The sequence below is a fragment of the Xenopus tropicalis genome, chromosome 2 (genome assembly GCF_000004195.4).
Source record: "Xenopus tropicalis strain Nigerian chromosome 2, UCB_Xtro_10.0, whole genome shotgun sequence".
NCBI lineage: Eukaryota > Metazoa > Chordata > Amphibia > Anura > Pipidae > Xenopus > Xenopus tropicalis.
The window spans coordinates 73,149,824-73,176,149 of NC_030678.2; the positions used below are offsets into that span (position 1 = coordinate 73,149,824).

A 26,326-nucleotide genomic window follows, 5' to 3' on the forward strand; every position below is an offset into this window, starting at 1 on the left:
TGAATATAACTGCTAACCTCAGACCCTGGGTCAGTGCTCCTCTTTGCTGAAAACCCCTTTTGTACAGGGTACTTTTTTATTGATCACTGAGCCGTTATTTTCTGTCTTGTCCCAGATATCTCTTGCAGCTGCCCCAGGCCATGTGTTTATACAGTGTAAGTGTCATGACGATAAGAGATCTGAATGTCCGTTTCTCAATAAGAAGTGTTACTTGTAGCTGAAATCATTGGGTGGGTGAGTAGAGATATGTGAGGGCAGTCATTTCGGCATTTCTGGCATAGGCAAAAGAATGGCACAAACTAGCCATGTTCCTCACATAACCATAGAGGTATTTCAAGAATAGAAAAAGGAGAAGAAAACCAAAAGGGTGGCAAGATATAGAGGGAACATAATAAGTAAAGTAGGAAGAAGTAGAGATGACTGGCAGCCTGCACCCCCTCTTGTGTGCCCCCCCCCATCTGTCTGGCTGCTGTGACTGCTCATCTTTAAACGGTATCAGTACTACCCCCCCCCCCCCACATTGTTCACACCTCAGATTTAGGCTATAAGCCCATGCATTGTTAACACTTGTAAGCCCCGGTATTGATCACACCTTTAAAGGAACAGTTCAGGGTAAAATTAAAACTGGTTAAATAAATAGCCCATGCAATATAAAAATATGTTTTTAATATAGTTAATTAGCTATGTAATCTATGAAGACTGGAGTGAGTGGATGTTTAACATAATATCCAAAACACTTCTTCCTCCTTTCAGCTCTCTAACCTCTTAGTTAATTAGCGACTTGAGGGGGGTCACATAGGACATAATTGTTCAGTACGCAGGTCAAATGTGTAATAATGTGTGTAATTATGTGCTGGGGGTTGCTGTGCCACCCACAGGGGAGGAGAAGGCCTATGGATTTTTGTCTTTATATGATGTAATAAATTGCCTCTGTGTGCCATACTCTGCCTGCCCTATGCTGCCTGTGTGTGCCATTCTCTGCCTGCGCAATGATGCCTGTGTGTGCCATACTTTGCCTGCCCAATGCTCCCTGAGTGTGCCATACTCTGCTTGCTTTACCCTGCCTGTGTGCCATACTCTGCACATCCTACACTGCCTGTGTGCCATACTCTGCCTACCTGTGTGCCATACTCTGACTACCCTATGCTGTCTGAGGGAGGTGAACTTGGGGGGTGGTTTAATTATGTGCTGGGGGTTGCTGTGCCTAATATGATATAATGAACTTTTCCATTGGAATGGGTTTCCACCCCGCCTCTTTTTAGGGTGCGCCCCTTGATGACACGTTCACAGTGCACATTTGTCACGCCCCATCTTTTCTTTATATTGGCGCGCCTCTTGATGACGTGTCCACAGTGTAAATTTGTCGTGCCCCATCCTGTCTCTCTACTGGCGCGCCTTTTGATGACACGTCCTTGCACATGTCATTCCCTGATTCGCTCTGTGGAGGGCAGATCTTGTTACAAAATTTTTTTTTTTTTCAAAGCACGATTGTTTCCGAATACAAAAAAATAGTATTTTTTCTAAGTTTTCGTACTTTGTGTTTTTTTCTGCGTTTTTTTTTTTGTTAATTTGCGCAACTTTTTCGTACTTTGCGGCGAATTTTATGCGACAAAATCTTATTTGTCACAACGAGTACAAAAGTTTTGGATTCATTAAAGCTTTGTTATTGTGACTTTCCTTTGCCCAGGTTGGAGCTTTAGAGTGCCATTAAGTCCTATGGGAGGCTTCCAAAACCATGCACAGAAGGATCAAAGTCAGAAAGGTTTTCCCGACGCTTTCAATTGTACGGATAAGAAAATTTTGTGACTTTCGGATCGCCAATATGATATTACTGTGACTATTACGATTTTTTCGTAAGAATTTTCGTGACATTTCCGATCATCAGAAATTATCGTATCTAATCTGAATTTTGGGCCCATGTTAAAATATAAAGACTAAAGTATTTAAGAGAATTGAATATATATAATTTTGCCCAACATAGGAGCATACCCAAAATGTTATTTTTAGTGGTGCTGGGGATTGTGAGGAAAATATGTTACACCGCCACTAATTGCCCATGATAGAAAATGTCTAACTTTTCTGCTATGTGGCCTATTGAGGACAAGGCATGTGGCAGCAATTCAATAAATAAGAGATTAGTCTCTGCTTTTTTAACCAGAAATTCTGCTTATTTAGTGTAAAATTTAATTGCCCTCTCTATACTAATGATAGAGGTGGCATTAGGTCTGTTACCTCAAGTAGCATGCAGGACTAGTGTGCCCTTGAATGTATTAGCTGTTTATGAGCTGCCATAAACTATTTTATTCTATGGAAGAGTTTCTACAAGTTCTGAGTGAAACGTTTTTTAAAAAAATACTCTTCTATTATGAAAGCATAATAGACCTGGCATGCCCCCTTCAAAGCAAGAGAGGGGTGTGACAGGGGATGCCTATTCCCTGTCTCTGTGCTGTAGAGATCATAGATGTAGATCATCATATTAAAACAAGATCCATGATACTAAACACCTTGAAAACATGCACATGCCCTGCCCGTAATAACTTCTTAATGCACATGCAATTGGTCCAGGATAGCAGTTTTCATTGTACCAGTGCAGGAAAGATAGGGACTTGTTGAAGTTCTAGACCAGCAGTAGACATTGAGAATTTACAGGTGCCTAAAACCCAGGTGGGCAACTGTGCATAGGTAATGGGTAAAACTCACTGGTATGCCTCACTATATTCATGAAGCATGAGATCACAGAGACTCAAATCATAAGCTTACCACGTTTCATGGCTTCACGTTAAGAGCTTCTGACGAAGTGGCGTGAAGCCATGAAACGCGTTAACCTTATGGTGTAAATCTCTGTGATGTTTTTAATGAAGACAATAAAGTGACTTTTTAATGAAGAGATGCGGTGCTCGGCTATTACCTATTTTATATATCATCCATAGCCTACAATAAGACACTGTTCCTTGCTTATAACAAATAAAAGGTAATGTTTAAGTTTTTTTACTGAGGGTCTCAGACTTAGGCATATACTTGTTTTTACTTAACAAGAAAATCCATACAAAATATTTCTTTTATTTATAATCCATAACAGGTCAGTGTAATATACATAAGAAAGCCCACATAAAATGTATAATTTGAAAGGGCTAAAAAATGAACTAAAGTAATGTTGTTGGTGGCAGAAATGCTTGCTGTTATTCAGCAGTGCAATATATTACTCTGACAGTTATGGTTCCCTGTCTGGGGTGACTGCAAACCCATTAAGCCTTAACTCTACATTACCATATACAGAACATTTAAGACCCAGCAAAAGCACAGTTATTAGTACAGGTATGGGACCTATTATCCAGATTGCTTTGGACCTGGGGTTTTCGGATCCCCCCAAAAAAACATTTAAACATGAATTAAACCCAATAGGACAAATCTCCCTTGTTGCGGGCGACTAATCTCCCCGATATGACATCCCACCAGCGAAAATATAAATCGCCGGTGGAATGGCATACCCGGCGTGGCGATTTGCGGAAATCGCCGAAGTTGCCTCGCTGCCGCGTATGCCATCCCACCGGCGATTTACATTTTCGCTGGTGGGATGTCATATCGGGGAGATTAGTCACCTGCAACAAGGGAGATTTGTCGCGGGTGACTAATCTCCCTCGTGTGCCACAGCCCTTATAAGCTCTTTTATTCTTTATGTTTGTGGTGGAGATATCAACTGATCCTTAATGAAGAAGTACAGTTAATAGGTTACATATTAAATTTGATCCAAGTCATAAAGTAGAAAAAAGAGATTTAAAAGGGAACGCTTTATTGTAGAGCTATTCTAGCTAATTAAAATGAAGGGTCAGCCATCTCTGGTAGATTCATTTAATAATAAAAATAGGCACGTGCTGATGAAGTAACACCTGCTCTGGTAATCCCTGGGCAAATGCCCCTATTGCCTATTTATTAAAATTACCCTGTTGACACTGGGGGTTTTGAGAAAAACAAAGGATTCTGATACACTGAGTCACCACTGTAAACAGTATACCCAGACTAATAGAGTATTGTACTACATCATAGACTGGCATAAAGTAGCCTTTTGACCACTGGACAGGGGCGGGCCACCTAGCCCCTGCACCTGCACTATTGCATTGCACCCCCCCGTGTGTTGGCGCGCATGCGCAGTTCGGCGCGGGAGGGGTGAGATGCGAACCGATAGTTCATTACCCCCGCCACGTAATGACAAGTGGCGGGGGCAATGAAATAGAGCACAGCACAGACTAAGGGGCTGATTTACTAACCCACGAATCCGACCCGAATTGGAAAAGTTCCGACTTGAAAACGAACATTTTGCGACTTTTTCGTATGTTTTGCGATTTTTTCGGCGTCTTTACGAATTTTTCGTTACCAATACGATTTTTGCGTAAAAACGCGAGTTTTTCGTAGCCTTTACGAAAGTTGCGTAAAATCTTGCGATTTTTCCGTAGCGTTAAAACTTACGCGAAAAGTTGCGCCTTTTTCGTAGCGTTAAAACTTAAAAGGTGCGAAGTTTCGCGTAAGTTTTAACGCTACGAAAAAAGCGCAACTTTTTGCGCAAGTTTTAACGCTACGAAAAATCACAAGATTTTAGGCAACTTTCGGAATGGCTACGAAAAACTCGCGTTTTTACGCAAAAATCGTATCGGTAATGAAAAATTTGTAAAGACGCCGAAAAAATCGCAAAATATACGAAAAAATCGCAAAATACCGATCTTTACGAAAAAAAACGCAATCGGACTCATTTCGACCCGTTCGTGGGTTAGTAAATCAGCCCCTAAGGGTAGGCAGGAGAGGCTCCTGCCTGGCGCCCCCCAATCGTTGCGCAGCTGCCTCTTCTGCCTACCCCTAGTTCCGGCCCAGCCACTGGAAAGTTTCTAATCCAGTACTCACCAGTAAAGAAGGGCTGGGGGGAGAGCGATACAGCTTATTAAAAAGTAAGACACGTGTTAAAAGGACAGGCAGGGATTATATAAAGTGATTTTATACAGGTTGTGAAACTTTATGGTGACTAATATCCTCGTACTTTTTAATTAGGGGTACTTTATTTTAATACAAAAGTTGTCATGTGACTAATTATATCACTAAGCATTGATTATAATTAATAACATCACTAAGCACTGTTTGATATAATCATTGGCAGAATCTGACTGGCAATCTGGAAATTTTGGAGGGACTGCTGCAAGATGTCATAGTCACTACTTATTGGGCTGTGTACTTGAAATTCCAGGGTCTATTTTGAATCCCAGTCTGGACCTGATCATTGGCATAAAAAGCCACAAGTAATGAGTTTCTAAATCCAAAGGAGCAGTAAAATGCTGAAAATCTTTTTTTCTCATTCCTTTCCATTTTCATTGCCTGTGTACCCCAAACAAACATCTCCTTTTCCAATTCATTACTTCTTGCCTGTAGAAATGATTTTCTGCCAAGCAGGAGATAAACACAGATTCATATCTAATCCCCACATTATAAAAACAATAAAGCCAAAGTCTCACAATTAGCTTTCTCTCTGCTGGGCATGTTGAATGTCAATCAGAAAAAGGGATTACATTTTTTGTGCAGTACTTAAATATTTTATATGACAAACATATATATATATATAGAGAGAGAGAGAGTGAGAGAAAGAAAAGAGAGCGTGAGAGAGAAATGCAAAATACTTTTAATTTATATTAATTTTGACCCTTACTGGTGTTTTCTTAATATAACAACAGTTTTTTTTTGTCCATATATTGCAATATATTCAAGCTGACCAACTAAGTCAGCTGTTGTATGTGGAGCTTTATATGACTTGGCTACCAATGTGATTGGCTAAATGGGATGATCTGAATGTTTAACCCCCTGTGCAAGGATCAGATTAGGGGGCCTTCAGAAAGAGACTGCATCAACATGATGATGTGGCCTTTGTGTGACAGGAATTTCAAACCTGATTGGGTCAAACCTAACTGGGTAGATATCAATCAGGAAAGACCTTCCAAAGGTGACAAATGCAGAACAACCAGGGGTGTTTCTGGCCCCTGAGCTTGTGGCTCCTGTAATTCCTACCCCCCTTTACCTTTACAGTGCTAAAGGAGGCTCGGGGGGGGTGCATCGCTAGTCTAGAGAGCACAATTGCGCTCTCTGCACTAGCAGAGTGAAAGAGAGTGTAGCTGAGAACTCCATGTACACAGGGGCATATTTGTTATAGTGTGTGAGCCAACATCACCAGTGATGTTGCCCATAGCAACCCCTTAGATTTTGGCCTTAGTTTTCTTGTAGGTGACAGCTAAATTGTAATTGCTGATTGGTTGCTATCGACAACATCACCAGCGGTTCTCAACCTGTGGGTCGGGACCCCTTTGGGGGTCGAACGACCCTTTCATGGGGGTTGCCTAAGACCATCGGAAAATACATATTTCCGATGGTCTTAGGAATAATTTAATGGTTGGGGGTCAAGATGAGGAACTGTATTAAAGAGTCGCGCCATTAGGAAGGTTGAGAACCACTGGCTTACACACTATAATAAATATGCCCCAAGTTCTATCTGCATCTTAGAGAAAATGAGTAAAAGAGCCTATATTGGGAAGTGGGACAACTCCACGCAACACATTACCTGTTAACATATTATCATCACAAAACCTATTTAAAAACAGTAAGTTGTGTAAAGACAAAAGGATGTAAATTTCAAAGTCAGAAAACCCAAGCACCAAGTTCCTAGGAAAAAAAAACATTTTTCTGGTACTGTGCAGAGACTGCCCCCTTGTGGATTCAATGATTAAATAGTAATATGGCATTGCTGTGGGCAAACAAACAATTTTAATCAGTATTGTGGCCTGGAAACCATCATTTAGGTATATTATTTATTACCTGTTATTTATATAGTGCCAACACATATTCCATAGTGCTCCATTGATCACCAATGAATTAAAAAATTTAATATAAATTCCACTGCCCCCAAAGAACGGAATTACTTATTAGTGTATTAGTTATTTATTGTAACTATTTATAATGTCAACTGTTTATACTGGGAGCTATTTACTAAATTATATGAGCGTCTCCTTCATGAACTTTTCAGCAATGGAATGACTGGCTATTGGGCCCCACAACAACATCACTAGGCCCCTAAGCTTACAAAATTTACTTTACTTTTTTCCCCTCTGCGGCAAATTTTTTTGCCTTCCTCTGGATCAACTAGTAGTTAGGCAGGTTATATATAGGCATTATGGTTGAACTTGATGGACGTAACTTTCATATAAAATCCATTGGCCCCCAATTAAAAGACTGACTTATTAGCAATTTTACTATTTTTATGGACTAATACTGACTAGTTATTGAGCCCCACAGCAAGATCACTGGGCCCTTAAAGGCATTCTGTCATGGTTTTTATGGTGTACTTTTTATTTATAAATTACACTGTTTACATAGCAAACAATTTACTTGAAAAACATTTTCTTGAACCAACAAATGTATTTTTAGTTGTAATATTGGTATGTAGGCAGCCATCTCAGTGCATTGTGCCTGTGTCTAAGATTTCAGGAGGAGCCAGCGCTACTGTTGTTTCTCCTACTCAATGTAACTGGAGGAGTCCCAAACCAGACTTGGATTTCTTACTATTGAGTGCTATTGTGATATCTACTGGGAGCTGCTATCTTGCTCCCTTCTCATTGTTCTGCTGACCAGCTGCTCTGGGGAAAGGGGGGGGGGGGGTGGGGGTGATATCACACCAACTTGCAGCTCAGCAGTTAAGTGTGACTGAAGTTTATCAGAGCACAGGTCACATGGCTGTGGCACCCTGGGAAATGAAGAATATGGCTAGCCCCATGCAAAATTTTAAAGTGAAAAACAGATTTCAATGAAGGATTCTGCTGGAGAAGCTCTATTTTAACTGATGCATTTTGAAAAAACCTGATTTCCATGACAGTATTCCTTTATTACTAACCTAACTATGGAAAACTATGGAATGTAACTTCCATATTAGGCAATGACAGCACAGTGCCTTTTATTACATGACCCCATAAATGATGATAGTCCCATTGTGCCTCGCGAGTCTTTTTCAGCGATTTGCGCGAAATCGCGCCGCTGCGTCTGCCATCCCGCCGGCGACTTACATGTTCGCCGGTGGGATGGCAGGGGGAAGGCAACTCGGGGAGATTAGTCGCCCGCAAGCAGGGAGTTTTGCCGCGGGCGACTAATCTCCCCGTGTACCAGAGCCCTTAGAAGATAAGCAACCCCTGTATTGTGAAAACCTGACCTGACTGTTCACCCTTTTATCATTTCAATCCCCTGACAAAAAGGATCCTGTTACCACAAGAAAACCAAATATAGGCTTAAAACCAGGGAAAATGAATCAGGACACACAATATTGACACAAAATAATGGCATTTATCCAGTTTATTTTCATAACTGGATAAATTATTTCCCTCAGGGATTAGCATATACCCAGGACATATTTTATTGAGGCAGAATATTTCCTTTTGACATACTTTGGTAATTGTTAGTTCCTATTTAACTTTGCAATCTAATTAATAACTGCAGAGCATTACTTACCCATGCACATCATTGACTTGCATTGCAGAAAAACATGGTTTATTACTGAGGGCAAACAGTAATATAGGGCAGTGCATTCCATAGCTGTTCAGAATATTAATTAGTGCAGAATGTAATTTATGACCACAAAGTAATTGTGTCATATTTTATTAGTGCAGAGAATTTTCTATTAGTGATATGAATGATTGCTTACTTCTGAGCATTTTTGTGAGGGTTCCAGGGTTTTCTTTTGTAGAATTCACAGAATTCCCTCTCCCTCACACATGCATTGGTGCCAATAAATTAAATGTAATTGGCTACTTGTCCTCAGCCTTCTTGGTTTTCCCTATCCTGAAACCTGATTATTGGTGATTAATGTAAGAGAAGGCTATATTACCCTAAATGCTTATTTATTCATATATTGTATTAACTATGGTGCAGATTTATTTGGTTTTAGGAGGCTGGAATTCCAGCAGGAGTGAAGCTGTTTAGATCTGTTGACTTATGCTGGCCATACACGTGAAGGTCCATCCATTTGGTGATCATATGAGGTCATAATTGATGCTATGCAGGCAGCCAGATCGAGGTAGATGAAGTCCTTGCTTTGATGGGAAAATTAAACCGCCCTATTCACGTCTGGTCAATTTTTGGCCACTATAGGCCAGTAGGAGGGACCTATACACAGGCAGATACGCTGCTGAATTGGTCTGAAGGGGCCAAATTGTAGCTTAAATCTGCCTGTGTATGGCCACCTTAAATCCCAGTCACAAAGGAATTGCATCACATGTTATCGGAAAATATATATATCGAATACCTCCAAAATGTACTCCATTTTAAATATCAATTTTTATGTAGCATAAAGTTTAACAAGCATAGTCTATAGCGTGTTTTATGAATTCTATGCAAAAGATGGTGAGTGGTACTAAGAGAGCTGCATGTGAGAAAACTAGAAGCAATAATATTTTAATGAAGCAATTGATAGAAATCAACATGTTTTTAGCCACAATGCAGAATTTTTCCCCAAATTCATGGCAGTAGTTGCAGGGGCAACTATTCATGAAAGCAAGATTCACATATGTACCTCACACAAGTAGTCATGAGTTGCTATGCACATGTATGGGTGTGAGTATCTATTGTAAGGAGCATCAGTTCTGTGTTCAAACCGGTGCTTTGAGCTAATACCTGTTAATAAGCACCCCTGCACGTAATTTAGGGATTCCCTTAGAAGACTCTGTCCATTTCCGCAAGTGTCTTGCTCTAAGTGAATGGGAAACTAATGACATTGTTAGCGTCATGCACCAGAAATGATAACAATTCACTGCCCATAGAGGAAAAATAGCGTGCACCAAAGTTTGTGCATGATTTACCAAAACAGACCCTAATGTGGGTCGATATTGGTGGATGTAACTTAGCAGGGGGCTGCAATTATTCTAGTATTCAGGGGGAAAATGCTGCGTTTTGTGTATAAAAATATTTGCACCTGAAAAAAATGCAGTTTTAAAATTCACTGCATTCATAAACATGTCTTCATGTGTCCAGGCTACACATTGAGTGTGTGAGGGTAGAGCTGACACTTTTTCACTTTTTTTTAAATTGTATGGTGATGTAAAAAGGGGCAGAGTGATGCTACAAGGTTGGTGTGATGGTGTTTTCATGATGTCAGGGCCAAGATTATAACATATACAGTGGCTTGCAAAAGTATTCTGCCCCCTTGAACTTTTCCACATTTTGTCACATTACAGCCACAAACATGAATCAATTTTATTGGAATTCCATGTGAAAGACCAATACAAAGTGGTGTACACGTGAGAAGTGGAACGAAAATCATACATGATTCCAAACATTTTTTACAAATAAATAACTTCAAAGTGGGGTGTGCATAATTATTCAGCCCCCTGAGTCAATACTTTGTAGAACCACCTTTTGCTGCAATTACAGCTGCCAGTCTTTTAGGGTATGTCTCTACCAGCTTTGCACATCTAGAGACTGAAATCCTTGCCCATTCTTCTTTGCAAAACAGCTCCAGCTCAGTCAGATTAGATGGACAGTGTTTGTGAACAGCAGTTTTCAGATCTTGCCACAGATTCTCCATTGGATTTAGATCTGGACTTTGACTGGGCCATTCTAACACATGGATATGTTTTGTTTTAAACCATTCCATTGTTGCCCTGGCTTTATGTTTAGGGTCGTTGTCCTGCTGGAAGGTGAACCTCCGCCCCAGTCTCAAGTCTTTTGCAAACTCCAAGAGGTTTTCTTCCAAGATTGCCCTGTATTTGGCTCCATCCATCTTCCCATCAACTCTGACCAGCTTCCCTGTCCCTGCTGAAGAGAAGCACCCCCAGAGCATGATGCTGCCACCACCATATTTGACAGTGGGGATGGTGTGTTCAGAGTGAATGGCTTTCTTCTTGCCACTCTTCCATAAAGGCCAACTTTGTGCAGTGCACGACTAATAGTTGTCCTATGGACAGATTCCCCCACCTGAGCTGTAGATCTCTGCAGCTTGTCCAGAGTCACCATGGGCCTCTTGTCAGCATTTCTGATCAGCGCTCTCCTTGTTCGGCCTGTGAGTTTAGGTGGACGGCCTTGTCTTGGTAGGTTTACAGTTGTGCCATACGCCTTCCATTTCTGAATGATCGCTTGAACAGTGCTCCGTGGGATGTTCAAGGCTTTGGAAATCTTTTTGTAGCCTAAGCCTGCTTTAAATTTCTCAATAACTTTATCCCTGACCTGTCTGGTGTGTTCTTTGGACTTCATGGTGTTGTTGCTCCCAATATTCTCTTAGACAACCTCTGAGGCCGTCACAGAGCAGCTGTATTTGTACTGACATTAGATTACACACAGGTGCACTCTATTTAGTCATTAGCACTCATCAGGAAATGTCTATGGGCAACTGACTGCACTCAGAACTCAGGAATTCCAATAAAATTGATTCATGTTTGTGGCTGTAATGTGACAAAATGTGGAAAAGTTCAAGGGGGCCTAATACTTTTGCAAGCCACTGTATCAGCGGGGATTCAGTGCATCATAAAAAGTGATTGGTTGTCGCAGTGTGAAGATTTGTCTGGTTTTTATATCAGTGAGGCAGGTCTTTTTGAACCAGACAGCCAGGCCCGGATTTGTGGGAAGGCTGCAAAGGCCTGGTCCTATGGCATCTACTACCTAATTTTTAAGTACCCTGAGGACTGGGCGCTTATCTCCAGATAACAGTAAAATGCATCATTGACTTCCGGTACTGCTACAGGAGCCATCCTAGGCAGGATAAGACCCTGCAGAGTGTGCAGCCTGAGCCAGAGCCAGGCAGCACAGTGCACAAACTGCATCATAGGGCTGCCACTGGGTCAGCCTCCTCCACTTGTGGGGGGGGGGGAGGAGTGGGAAGACATAAACCTGCCTAGGGGCGCTGCAGATTTTAGCAACCTTAGACTAATGATGCATTAAAGTCTATTACTTTTTTTCTGTTTACCTTGTGATGGGGTTAGGTTTCAGTAAAGCTTTTTTGATACTTTAAAGGAGAAGCAAGTACAAACCCTGCAAAAAGTATTTGCTTTTCTTATTAATCGAAATAGCATTATCTGCACTATACATTCATTATCTCTACCATTATCTCTACTTCTAACAGTTTGCCCCATCCTTTGGCAGTCACAGAGAGTTGTAATATAAAAAGTGAATGGTCACCATGGACCTGGACCATTAGGTCATAGTTTAAGTTAGGAATGAGAAATTAGCTTCTTTGAAATAACACGTGTTCTATTGTTAACGTCTGAGGAAGACAGTAAGTAAATTAAAAAAGATCAGATGAATAGAAAAAGACAGGGTTTATGTTTATGTTTTTCAATTACCTGCATTAAGCACTTGTAATTACAGGCTTGCAGAAACATATTAAAGTAAACAGAAACAATGTCTGTCTGCAAAATCTTTAGTAAAGCAAAACGGAAATGGAATTAAAACAGATACAAACGGCAACATTAAAAAAAAAAATGTTTATATATGCTGTCAGTGACTGAGATATTTAGCAGTGAAACAGTTAGCACTGCTGGAATGAAGTGCTTGGGTCCTAGGTTTGATTTTAGCAGGGGCACTCACTGCAAAGAGTTTGTTTTTTATCTTTAAGTCTGTGTAGTTTTTCTCCACACACTCCAAAAACTAAAAATACTAGTATTTTAACTAGCTCCTGATAAAAGTGGACTTGTGTGTATGTGATAAGGGTCTCAGACTGTAAGCTCCACTGTTACAGTTCATGATATATAAGGGCTCAGGTGCACATGCAGTTGTGGCTCTTACAATTTCCTTGATTTAGTTGTGCATAAAACTGCTTTTATTAAAGGTACTTGCAATCCATGTACTTCTTTATAGTTGCAGTTTTTTCTGCCTTCTGTTCCAAAGTGAGCATTGCTGCACCTGTTGACGCAGGAGACCAGCCTCCAGACCTGGCGGGAGCTCCAGGGTTTCCTCAGCACCCTATGTGAGTCGGTGCAGTTCAGCGCGTGGAGAATAAGTCACACCTGTCACCAAAGACCGGAAGTGACTCCAGACAGACAGGCTAATGCTGGAGCAGCACACTGGGTGCTCAGGAAACCCTGCCTTCGGCCTTCTCCTCAAATGGTCCTAGCAAACCTTATTTAAAGGAGAAGGAAAGGTAAAAACTAAGTAAGCTTTATCAGAAAGGTCTATGTAAATACAGCTATAAGCACTCACAGTAATGCTGCACTCTTTTAAAAGAAACAAAGAATTGTTTGTCTCTTTTTTTGTACAGTATACATGATGTTCCAGTGTCTGACTTCCTCTCTCAGAAACATCCTTAATTCCCATGGCCAGAGTCTGCGCAGTTCTCTTTTCTCTCCTCTCTCCTGCTCCCCCTCCCACTAGAATGCTAAGAACTCCCTTCCCCCCTCTCTTAGAAATGTGTGATCTAAGCTATAACGGCTAGACTGCAGGAAGGAAGCTACTTAAAATGGCAGCGGCTATCTTAAGCAAACGGAGAAAGCTTCTAAAGCTGTTTACTCAGGTACTGGTTTCTGCATAATAAATATATTGTTCTAGGTGGCACTAATGTTGCTAATCTATAGGCAGTAAAAGGCCAAAATTACTTTTTTTTTTAAATAATTTTTTTTTATCATTTATAGTTTTTGAATTAGGGCCAATGACCCTAGCAGCAAAAACTATGGCAAACTATGGCTACAATATTATTTTTATTGTTACATTTTATAACTTATCTTTCTATTCATGCCTCTCCTATTAATATTCTGGTCTCTTATTCCAACCCCTGCCAGGTTGTTAAGGTAATTGGGATCATAGCAACCACATAGCTGCTGAAAATCTAAATCGGAAAACTGCTAAACAAAAGGTTAAATTATTTTAAAAAAACACTAAAAATGCAAAATGAAGACTAATTGCAAATTGTCTCAGAATACTACTTTCTATATCATACTAAAACTTTATCTACAGAGTAACATAGTAATTAAAAGGTGAACGACCCCTTTAATGGAAACAAAGGCCAAATAAAAGCACTGTATTGTAGCAAGAAAGCTGCTCCTCTGGCATCAGACTATTTTTGGACAGGTGCATACTTGAATACATGGCAGACACAGGAGTATACTTATGATTACAACAGCCTTTGTCTGCTGATGCTGTACAGTGTCTATTGGGCTTCTTGACGTTAGAAGAACTCTTACTTTTGGCAAAACACACTAGAGATTAAAGGGGTAATTTACCTTTAAATTAACTTTTAACAGTTTGCAAATTTACAAATTGGAAATATTAGTTTGTTGTTTTTGAATTACTTTTTGTTCAGCAACTCAGCAACCAGTGTAGAGATTTCAGCTGCTATCCAGTTGCTAGGATCCAATTTATTACAGGAAGGGTTCTACTTGTACCAGCTGAAAGTAGTTTGAACGTAGGACTGGAATATTCTTGGGACTAGGGCTGAATAGAAAGATCACAGTTATAAAGTAGCAATAACAATATGATTGTAGCCTCACAGTGCAATAGTTCTTTGACAGCCAGGGCAGTGACTCCTATCTGAAAGCTAAAAAGAGGAAGGCAAAAAACTAAAAAATTATATTTATGACCACCTTAAAAGCGCAACAATAGCACCCCTTTATCTAACATTAATCTGGACACTTTATAAAGCAAAAAAATAATTTCTGCTATAGAGTAATGGTATTTGTTACAACAACACTACTATTCCCTCATATACCTGTGTTGCATGCAGATATATATGTAAAAAAGTATGTACGGTTTGCATGTCAGGTATAGCTGGGATGCAAGGGATTACACTTTTGATCTGTTTGCCGTTTTCTCTGTCTTAACAAAATTGAATCTCCTGACATGAAGAGATAAAGGATGGACCAGTTGCTTTGTTGCCATGGTGATGTTTCCATGGTATCAATTTGATAGCTGGTCTATCTCTTTCTCTTCCATCGCTCATTTGGTTGCTAAGGGCAATGTATTTTGATTGGAAAGAGAGTTTGAAGGTTGAGGGAGACTGGAAAAAAGAGAGAGAGAACACAGCCACACATTTTATTAGTTTAGATGTAAACCTTCGACTGCTTGCTTAGCAAGATCGGCCTGGATGTAGCTCCACTAGAAGTTTATACAGAGCAGAGATGTTCCAGTTGCAGCCTTCCAGTTGTTATGAAATGTTGTTACGTAAATTAAAAGTAGAATTCTCCTTATGTACATGGTATCTATCGTAATGTGGAGAAATATAAACCTACTAAAATGGCAGGTAGTGCACCATTTAAAAATTATAGGAGAAAATTGAATTTGTTATGGCTTGTTAAGTCATCTTCAACTGCTGAGCCTATGTAAGTGTCATTCTGAAAAGTTTTCCCTAAATCTTAAAAACTTTTTACAACTTTCTTTCAGATTTACCCACCTGAATACAATTATGTATGTGTGCCCTTTAATTACGTAAAACAACATTCTTATTGACCGGTGTGTAAGCTGATATTATAAAATAAGTACACTCTGTAATAGTATGGTGTATTGTGTGCAACAAACAGTCATTCTTTACAGAGTTGACTACACGTGCGTGGGAGTCACCATATTGCTGTCTCTGCACAGGAATTTTCCATATTTATCAATATAATCCTGCAAGAATGGATGCAACTGGATTGCTGTTTGTGAAGAACAAGCAAATGCAAGGTTGTTCCCATTTGTATTAAAAACTGCAAATATGCTGATATGATTTGCCCAAATCAAATGTAATTGTAAATGTATTTTCTTTAGAGCAAAATTTCAAGGGAAGGTTGATCTTTTCTCACTGTACTATGATTACTGACAAGGCCAATAAAAATCTAGACAAGATTATGGCGTCTGTTTACTAGTAAAAAGTTCATAAAAATTGTCTATATACTGTAGTCTATAATTGCTGCAACAAAATTAATGCCGCTCCCATGTATACCAAAGTGAAAAGAGTCAGATTTGTTTTGGGATAAGTGGCAATATTTACACAAGAGTAGCAATTAGTTTCTGCATTATTTCTGGCGAGTTTTTTGGGGCTCATTTAGGTTTACTGCATTATCTGCTATAAAACTTGCTGATTTTTTTTTGCCAGTGCCAATAGCCACATTAATGATTAGTTTATATAAAACAGAATTTATTAACAATTTATAAATGTATTATTATATATACTTATGGCCAATAAAGTAATTTCAGGAATCAATTATTTTTACATTGTATGAATTATCCTTAATTAGTTCAATAATAATACATTTATAAGTATCATTATTCCCCATTGCAATCACTAGTTTTAGCTGCTCATGTTTAATAACTTACCTCATATATTGCTCCCACTATACAGTCTCTGGCTTTGTTTCATATAACGCCACTTTTCAGGTGGCGATAAAAAGTGGTGACAATTTTGTTGATAAAAAGTGGTGACAATTATGGTGATAATCTTTAGTAAACGATGCAAGACAATTTACATAGCATGAATGGTATATATGATATATATGTGCGCCAGAAAATTCGCAATGACAAAAGCGCTTGCACTTTAGTAAAACCTTTTGTTTTTTTTCTGACACAAGTCATTATCTATCACACCTTAGTAAACAAACGCATATGTCCTATCCTGTGCCCCAGCCTTTAGATAAACTGATTTATCCAACTGATAATTTCCCCTTAATTTGGCAGTTCCAGAATACTTCCTATTGGCAATTCCTTTCCATGTGTGTACAGCTTTCCAAACATCACTGGTTTCCTCATCAAATATAAAGAGCTTCCAAAATATACAGGTTGCACAGGTAACTCCAAGCACATCATGACTATTCTCTGAATAAACAACAGAAAACCAATAAGCCTCTTCTTGCTCCCCCCTCCTTTGTTTAAGGCATAATTAACATCAGATGCCATCATAATGGATCCTAAAAGAGAGGCCTACCTAAATAATAAGTCATGCCTAATTAACTATAACAACTCTTTCATCATTATTTTGGAATTGGATATGTGCACTTATAGTATAATTAAATATTAAACTCCAGATCACCAGTGCAAGTCATAGTGACAATACATAAGAATTATTGATGTATATATATCATGTGTTCAAACCTTTAATAGATAACTATAAACAGCCCACATTTGTCTGTTTGCTTTTATTACTAAATAATTTATTCGTACAGAGAGCTCTTTAAGTGATACTGTACTGTGTAATGTATCATATAAGTCCCCATTAGCTGTTTCCCACTATGTTATACTACCTGTGCTGCAGCTGCTCAAAGATTCCTCTGGGTCAGTAGTTTCCTCCATCAGTAGGTGATCGGCTGCAGTAGGTGCAGAAGAAATGTCAGATTGAGGCAGAGAGGATGAGAGAGAGTTTAAATGAAAACAACCACATATATTAGGCCAAGTACCTGAACCCAAATTATAAATGACCATTGTTAAAATGTTTATTCAACTAATAAAGTTGTCATTTTTACACAGAATTGCCATGCATATCTCATATACTGTATACAAGTACTGTATACAAGTATTGGGGAAATCAATATGCCGAACAGTGATATCTAATCAATGAAGAAGCAGCATACTGATTTGTGTTCTTTATTTCTCTCCTTTATCCATAAATAACAATATGCCTCCAAATACACAGCAGGACACATAACATTCATAAGGCATTTTGATTTTTCCACACACAGTGAAACCATACACCATGAAGCGTGTATGACAGTCCTGTTCTGATTGATACATTTCAGTGATCAGTGTAATCCAACGAATGATTTATGGCAGCTTTTCTCCACAGAACTTTTACATCATGTCTTTTGCTCATATCAAATATATCCCCAGTATCTTTTCCACTTCCCTCTTCTGCTGATCTGGAGTCATTCCAAACATGTATCACCAATATTAAAGCACAATATGATTGAAATGTTATCAAATAATAATAATGTATATAATGATAAAAACAGGACAAGCCTTAAGTTGCAGAGTAAGTGATCTTAAAGGTAAACTAAGGGTGAACTTAAAGGTGAACTACTGCTTTAATCACACAGCCATGTTAGGCACAGCAATGCACACTGGTAAAAGAATGGGCCATACTGAAGAACTTGATGACTTTCAGGGTAGTAACATCAAAGGATTGCATCTTTAATTTGTCAAATTTCTGTGCTGTTAGAGCTGCCCCAGACCAGTTGTAAAGTGGTGTACCACCAAAACCACTAAGTGCTGACATGCCCATGATTACAACCCTGAATACACATTTGGCCATATTGAGTACATGTAAAAACACTGTCCTTATCAATGAACAGAATTAAACAATAATTACAAAAAGGACTGAGCCAGAAGTCATTTAATAACAATGTTTAATCAAAGAATATTGCTCAGTAATTGACTATAGCCTATTTAGGTGTAATGTTGTTCCATCCATTCCTGTAAAAATATTTGTTTATTTTTTATATGCATTATCTGCTAGCACAGGGCAGAATAGTGAGAAGGGTTGAGGACAGAGGAAGGGGAAGCAAAGGTGAAGAGCAAATTCTACTCTGCAGTTTGGCATTCCTGTGTGGATTTTTCTATTTCTTCTATACAGGCACTGAATGGCAATCTGTGGATTCTGGCAAACACCAGAGGGGCTGCTGTAAGATGCCATAGGAAGTAACTGGGCTGGGGCTCAGCATTAGGGTTTTTCTATACTTGAAATGCCATGGCCTAGCCTTAGATTATGACACAAGGGACCTAAGGGATCTGGTGCAAATAATTTTGTAATTATATCCCCGTCCCCAGTACATGTACAGCAACAATCCCTCCATGATATCTTTTGAATCCTAACATCTGTGTTTACTGGCAAACATTTAAACAGATATATTTTAGAGGGTAAAATAATTTAATGGAGGACTCGATGGCAACAGGTTGCAGATGCCGATTCTGGCAAGTAAAAATGAGTTTATAATTGGTATCAGTGGGTGAGTACAAACTGTAGAGTGCATGTTACCTTTCTGGTTTACTGACAAATGATACTGTAAATTACTGAGCGGATATTGGTCTCTCCCACACGGGCTCTGCATGCCACTGTATTCAGGGAAACCAGAAGGGGCACACTGACACTATTTCTTGTCCTGTTCGTCCGAAACCAGTTGCACACAGGGTTACTAACTTAAAGCACAATATCTTATTCAGGGCATATATGCATATATCAATCACTAGCTAGGGCAAACAGCGACTCTTCCACACCACGAACCTGCCCAGCATTGTATGCTCTGTGCGTTCCAGCTGCTCGTCTCCCTGCAGTTCTCTCGGCTTCTCCCCTCCCCCTGACCCTGGCACGTCCCCTCTGTTGCCCGATCCCTTCTTTCCAAGGATAGGCAATTGCCTGGCATGTCACCGAAGCCTTTATAAAGGAGGAGTTAGCTCGCTTGAAAGGCTCTTAGCAGAGACGGGCGGGAGGCATTGGCACTGAGGGCTGCCTCTGGCGGCGCTTTCACCTGCTGTTGAGGTCCTGGGAGAAGCCGGCTGCCACCCCTCAGGCGCCCTGTTTGCAAACAGGGCAAAGGTGAGTTGGGCTGCACTGCATGAGGATGGCGCCTGGTTCTATGTGAGCATAACATGGAGAGATGTGCAAGCCTGTGCTATGGCTGCTAGGGGTTCAATATGTGTGATACTGAGCGCCCACAACTTTCCTGTCTCTCCTCACACTGTGTGTACTGAATGGCTGTCACTGTGTATGGACTGACATATCTGCTATGCAGGAGAATGTTAGTGATACAGTAGCAATTTCACTACTCCTAAATCATAAATACCGCATTTGCTTCTTGTATCCGTTTTTGTGAGTGTGTTGTACGTTTAGGCATATGTACATCTTATGTGTGTTCGTGTGTGAGTATGTACAGTTTTTTTTCAACAAAAACGAGACATTAAGCTTTATTTTATTAAGCTGTAACTGCAATTTAAAATTGAAACTCCCAGCCAGTGGCTAGTGGATAGAGAGCTGTAGTTCAGCAATGGAGGTCTTCAGGCAAAACAGTAATGAACGCAGATAAGAATATCCTGTGCCCAGCTCTTATATGGGGTACATGAAGGCAAGCTAATAATGCAAGGAACACAAGTCAGTGGTTAGACCCAAGGTATAGTATGCTTGTGTTCTGTCAGAGCAGCTAATGACATTTAATAAGCTCAACGTTAATGTATATTGACCTCGACTGAGCAAATATATGAAGTTGACACACAGCACTAATGTCACTAACCAATACAAAGATAACTGTCACTAATGGAAACTAAAAGAGTATTTGACAGCTCAGCTGGAATAAACATGGGTGCCAGATCTTAGCAGATCTCTTCTGCAAATATTGGTTATAAGATGTAGTATCCATTTGTGTGTCAGTTCAGCTACAAACTACTGCCCACGCTCACTGCCTTGGGGGAAAGGAATTCCCTGTTCCTCTTGGTTGCACAGAATGCAAGCTTTGCCCCCTAGTCATCTCATTTATTGGCAGTTAACTCATTCATTGTCTAAGCAAAGCTTTGACAGACCCTGTCACTGCTAACATGGGTGGCCAGCTCTGTGTGTGTGAGTGTGGCTTCATACTAGAAACAGTTAACGTTTTATTGTATAATGCCGTAATCTTTTAAAAAAGGGAAATTACTTCCTTGAACATGTTTTCATACATGACACTTAACCCTTTGCAGCTTAATTGGACAGCAATGCATAATTGAGTTCAGAATCTAGTCAGCAGCCAATAAAGTGAAGTCAATCCTGTGCTTTTTGATTGCAGTTATTCGTGGCAGATTAAACATCCTTATACCCTGTGGTAGATATGCTTAGATCATGAGTAGGGGAGCCATAATCTAGTTGTGGTTTAGATGTATCCCAATTTCATTTAAATAGTTTATTGCCTCTATAACATTGATTTTCCTTAACTTAATCATAAAGTATCCTATATCCTGGGTATGGCCATTTGTATGTCCATTTTTTTAAAGCCCCTCATGCTTCTAAGGATTACTGGAAATGTGATTCATGCCTATTTTTCTCTATGGCCAATTTGACTAGTGCTTCTTAGTGAGTCTGATTAGGGCCTTCAGGATCAGGAAAAAGTACTTCCCACAATATACGGGCACTTAGATCTATGCAAGCTCTTTTGGGCAGGGCTCTCTTCACCTTTTGTATCGGTTATTGATTGCTTTATATGTTACTCTGTATGTCCAATGTATGAAACCCACCTATTGTACAGCGCTGCGGAATATGTTGGCGCTTTATAAATAAATGTTAATAATAATAATAATAATATGCAAGGCAATATTTAATTCATGATGCCCAAAATAAGGTCCAACTCCCTCTTTTCTCTTGATTTTTTCAATCACAGGAGTAGTTTACTTTTTAATTGACTTTTACTGTGGTGCAGACAATTTTCAATTGTTTAACAATTTTTGTGGCCTTTGAATTATTATTATTTTGTTCAGCAGCTTTCCTGTTTGGTTGATTGTTACGGTCCAATTTACCATAACAACCAAGGACTAGTTTGACTGGAATTTGAATACAAGGGGCTTGTTAAAAAATATTTATTACACAATAACAATAAAATTGTAGCCTCACAGAGCAATTTGGCTGCCAGGGTAAGTGACCCCCTATGGAAAGAGACAGATAAGGTAGGCAAATATTTAGAAAACTAAAAAATGTAAAAAATTAAGATGCAGGTCTACTTGTTCCAGAATGTAGGACCTGTGTATTTTCCCAAAAGCACTGTTTTCATGGGGGGGGGGGGGGGCAGGGTTAGGCATGTAGATGTCCCCTTTCCTGCTTACTAACTGCTCCCTAACTTGCATTTCATACAGATTGGCAAGTAAGGAATTGCTGGCTGGCTGTAAAATGTTAGCTACCCCCCATTGATTGTATTCACTTACCTGGTAACCTGGGCCGCACCGCACCGGCCCGGGGTACCAGCAACTTAGCAGTCCTTTTCCTTGTTTTACCTCTGTACTTCCGAAGAAAGATAAGTGAAGGAAGAGGACCATGCTATCCCATGAACCCCAGGCCGATGCAGTTTTCTGATAACAGGAGCACTGGCCCGGGGTATCAGTTAAGTCATTACAATCATTGGGGGTGCCTAACATTTTGCACACCCCAATGATTTCCTTCTTAAAAGTGGCTAAAATATGAACCAAATGATCAGATAACAAGAGAATTCTAAACCCATAACTTTAAAAGCTACCTTAAAGGGGAAGAATACCCCTTAAACAACATGAGTTCAGTAAATAGAGCTTTTGCTAAAGATTGAAACTATGCCATGTTTTGGTTCTTGTGAGGCATATAATTAGATTGCCAGTGCACAGGTAATACCCATGCACAATGGACGCCTGCTTTTCAACATATAGTTCCTTTTCAACATGAGGTCAATCAATAGGGCTTGTGCTGAACATACTTTTTCTTTTTATTATTTCCTGAGCTTAACAGGGAAAACAGGGAAATTTAAGCTCCTCCAGGGTCATTGCAAGGTAGATAATCTGATTACCAGTGCACAAATATGCCTCCTGTATAATGGAGTCCTGCAAACATGACAGTCACAACAAAGCATTAAGGAAGCAAGGTTGTATACTGGTAATCTATTTATGTACCTCACAAGGACCTAATATGGAGTAGCTTCAGTTTCCCTGTTTGCCCTGTCTGGTTCAAAAAATAACAAAAAAACAGATTTTTCATGATTACAAGAACAGGCAATAGAATGTTAAGGACAAGCCCTATTTGTTGAATTTATATTAAGCATTAAAGGCTCTTGAAGCTTTTAACAATAACTTGGATCCATTTCTACAACATTATAATTGTCGCCAATGAGAGCTTTGATCTATTCATTGTTGGCAGCTCAGTTGAATCCACTCTTTGGAATGTTCTTTAGCTCTGTCCATATGCCAGTAAACATTGTTTTACAGTCTTACTGGACAGGAAAGGTGATCACATTAAGCTGATCTGTGCTGGAGCACATTACTAACATGTCAGCCCCTTTGTACCTTGAGTATATAGGCTGTGATACCCAGCAGGACACTCAGCCTTCCCCCTCCCCTTACTACCTTTCGCTCTTGTCAGTCTTATTACTAATTATCAAGTACAGCTGTATAAGTAAGTGAGAATCAAAGGAGCTTAGTCCATTCACAGAATGTTGATGCAAATCTTTGCAGGGAGCTGCGGCTTTGATCCTTCATGTGCTGATTTGTGCACTAAAAGATGTTCTCTATTGATTGTAGTTAGTTTTGTCTGCAGATACAGAGATCTTAATTATAAATAACAGTAAACAAAAATAATTTACATAAATGATTTGTGTTTAATAGCGTATTATATAAAAATAATCCACTAAATTGTAGTTGGTGGTTATTAACACTATTTCACATATAGTCTTAATTATTTTTTTCAGAAGCTGGGGTGCAGAAGGTTTGAAACCAGTAATCACTGGCGTAGGGTTTACAGGTCCTTACCAAGTCTTCTCTGTGTGCGAGCCCCCTCTGTAGTCATGTGGTCTGATTCCACAAGTTACACCACTGATTTTATTTTACAGTTTTTGTATCTGTTTGTGTGTTGTTCAAGCAAGCTGTTTTTTGCAGCTGCAACCATGCTGATGCTCTGAGTGACTGACACTAGCAATGTGGTCCCTTCCCCTTGACCTGCTCTGATTCCGATGCCAAAGAATCATGTGTTGGGGGGATGATGGAGCAACATTGGTGCTGTTGCCTCAGTCACCACATAGAATCCCTAAAGTTCTGTTATTGAGGTTGTGGTTGCAGTGAGTTTGAAGATTTTGTTAGTCAAGCATATAATTTAAAGGATTGCCTTTTAGAGGATATTCACTTTGATTTATCATTTTTGGATTCTTTTAGGTTAAAAAACAATAATTAGTAACAAGAAAAAGACAACGAAAGATTAACTTGTGGGACCAGCCAAGGAACAATAGAGTGGCTTTATTATGGCATTAAATAAACAATTTAATCAGATAAGTTCAGTTCTACTAAATTATCCTCTTTTATTGCCATTGGTACAGTCTGGTTCTGTTCAGTTTTGCTCTAAAATGTCATCAATATTTCTATCTGATCCTTGCAAACAGACTTTGCTTTTGGTAAATGTTTTTTTCAAATTTGGAGCCTCAGGGTGTTTGACATGTCACAGGGAGAACTTAGGGTATAGATAAAGAAATGTTACTCCACATGGAAATGATGCATTGGCGTATCTGTTGCAAACAGGATTATGCTGGACTTTGTATTTGAACTCGAGTACCAAAAGAGTTCAATGCCGTTTTCATGTCTTCTGCTATTTTATGCAGTTATGTAAAATGTAATGTTGCCTATTCTGGCAATTTTTGAGGTGATGAATGAAACACCTTTATTTGAATCTGTTTAGGAAGCAGACCAACAGTGCAGTAAATACAAACAAAAAAAAGTAAGGGGATTTTCTGTATTTAAATATAAATTTAACAGTACTGCCTGTTGTTACTGTTGGCTGATTGTATACAATTGGCTGAAAGTTAATTTAATGGGAATATCAACATTTTGTAATGTTGGTCTGCTGAGAACTTGCTGGAGAAATGTCGGATGGCTCTTCTCTGCTCACTAATTTAATTTTCTAAGCAGAGCAACACTGCAAGACTTTGCTTTTCTTTCTCAAAAAATTAATTTTATGCAGGCTGTCATCAGTTGAACAAAATTTACAGCAGGTGGTGCTGTTGTTTTATATAAATTGTGCTAGCAGTTTAAAAACTGCCAACACCTTGAAATCTTGTACAAAAATGTTTATATTCCTTTGTTATGAGGATTTACTCTTGTTTTAATGATGGAAAACTGTCAACATGGATGGCATATACACAAATCTCTACTCCTGTTTTGTGAATATGATATTTTTGTAGGTTTTAATTTAGTTTGTCATTCTGTGCACAACTATTTCTCAATTTATAGTACTATAGTGAAAAGTCTATAGTACCATTTGTGAATCATACAATTTTGTCAATATATTTTATAACAGTTTGAAGGTGTTAAAGGTTGTTTGCTTTTGTGTTTAATGTTGTTCAGAATGATGAAGTTACATTAAATTGTTTTGCCATAGGGTGGTGTAAAAAAATCTGAAACTTGCAGTAAGACAACTTGTTGATTTAAAGATTTTCTTGCTAACTACACAGACATTTTACTGTAATTAACTTCATTTCTAGCACATTTGTTGGCACATTTGATGCAAAGACACTTAAGGTTACTTTAGCCATGGTGCCTTCAGTGGTCAGGTAGAAACCATTTCAGTGCATTTCAGGGTTAGTACTCTTATGTTTGGCACTTTGCATCTTGCCCACTTTTAGCAAATGAGTTACAATGCAATCCAGCTAGTCCTGATAGATCTGATAGATAGATGATTCTAGATGGTACAGAGCAGCAAATACATGATTATATTTTTGTGGCTTTCTGCTATTGACCATTTATATACTTGAGATCACACACAAAAAGTAGAATTCACACACATGCAATTTATATATATTATATCACCTTAACACCCACCCACATACGTATTAATGTGCAACAACTCATGCTTTAAATCTGATGCACATTAGCACACTTATATAGCAGGAACACAAATCGGCTGTCACAAATAAGAAAAATACTACATGTCATGGTGCAGGGCAGTGGTGAGAGGTGCTGGGACCCGATGTTATCATACCCAACTACATTTGTATTTGAGCCACAGTGGTTTTATTTTTGCACCAGTACATTCATTAAGTACAGTACAGACTGCCCTAGATGATATTGACATGATAGCAGTAATCCCAAAGCATATAAACATAGTGATATTGATCTCCTTATATTCTTGTATGCTGGTGTTATCCCCAGGAAATACTGGCACAGTAAAATTGATTACAGTTATACTTCAGTTAACCTCAGTACATACTGGCACAGAAGATTTTCCATGTTTAAAAATTATAGCCCCCTCTGCTCACATGCAGGATCAGACTAGGTAAGTAAGACAGCGGGGAAAAAACCCAGAGGGCCATGGCCCAAGCCTGCAATTCATCAAGAGGTAAAGAGGAGAAAAGAGGTAAAAGGTACAAAGTGGCAGGGGGGTAGGGGGCCTGCTGGCTAATGTGGGATGAAGTTTGTGACAGGAGTGGCGGTAATGAATTGGCCCATGAATTGGCAGCCCTGGTGGGTCCAGGACACACCAGTCCAACCCTCCCCGCATGTATCTTCCAGTTGTCAGTGACTCAGGCCACCTACTTTTTTATTTGTAGTTGTGCACTGACACAACTGTGTAGTGCAAGGTATCAGAAAACATGCATTTCTGCTGCATTGAATTTATGGAGAAAATTGGCTTTGTCGGTGAAATTCTGGGGGCATATTAAAGGAGCAAGAGTTCAATAAATAGGGCATGTGCTGA

The 26,326-nt window shown here is 39.3% G+C and overlaps 1 protein-coding gene across 1 annotated transcript in view; it reads left to right on the top strand.

Moving 5' to 3' along the window:
- The first annotated feature begins 19,058 nt into the window (after positions 1 to 19,058).
- The window catches only part of cdk18 (cyclin-dependent kinase 18), a 98,061-nt gene continuing 90,793 nt past the window's right edge, over positions 19,059 to 26,326 (top strand). Inside the window, exon 1 of the mRNA XM_031895866.1 lies at positions 19,059 to 19,489. The gene's annotated coding sequence lies outside the window, so the exon portion shown is untranslated. The remainder of the gene's footprint in view (positions 19,490 to 26,326) is intronic.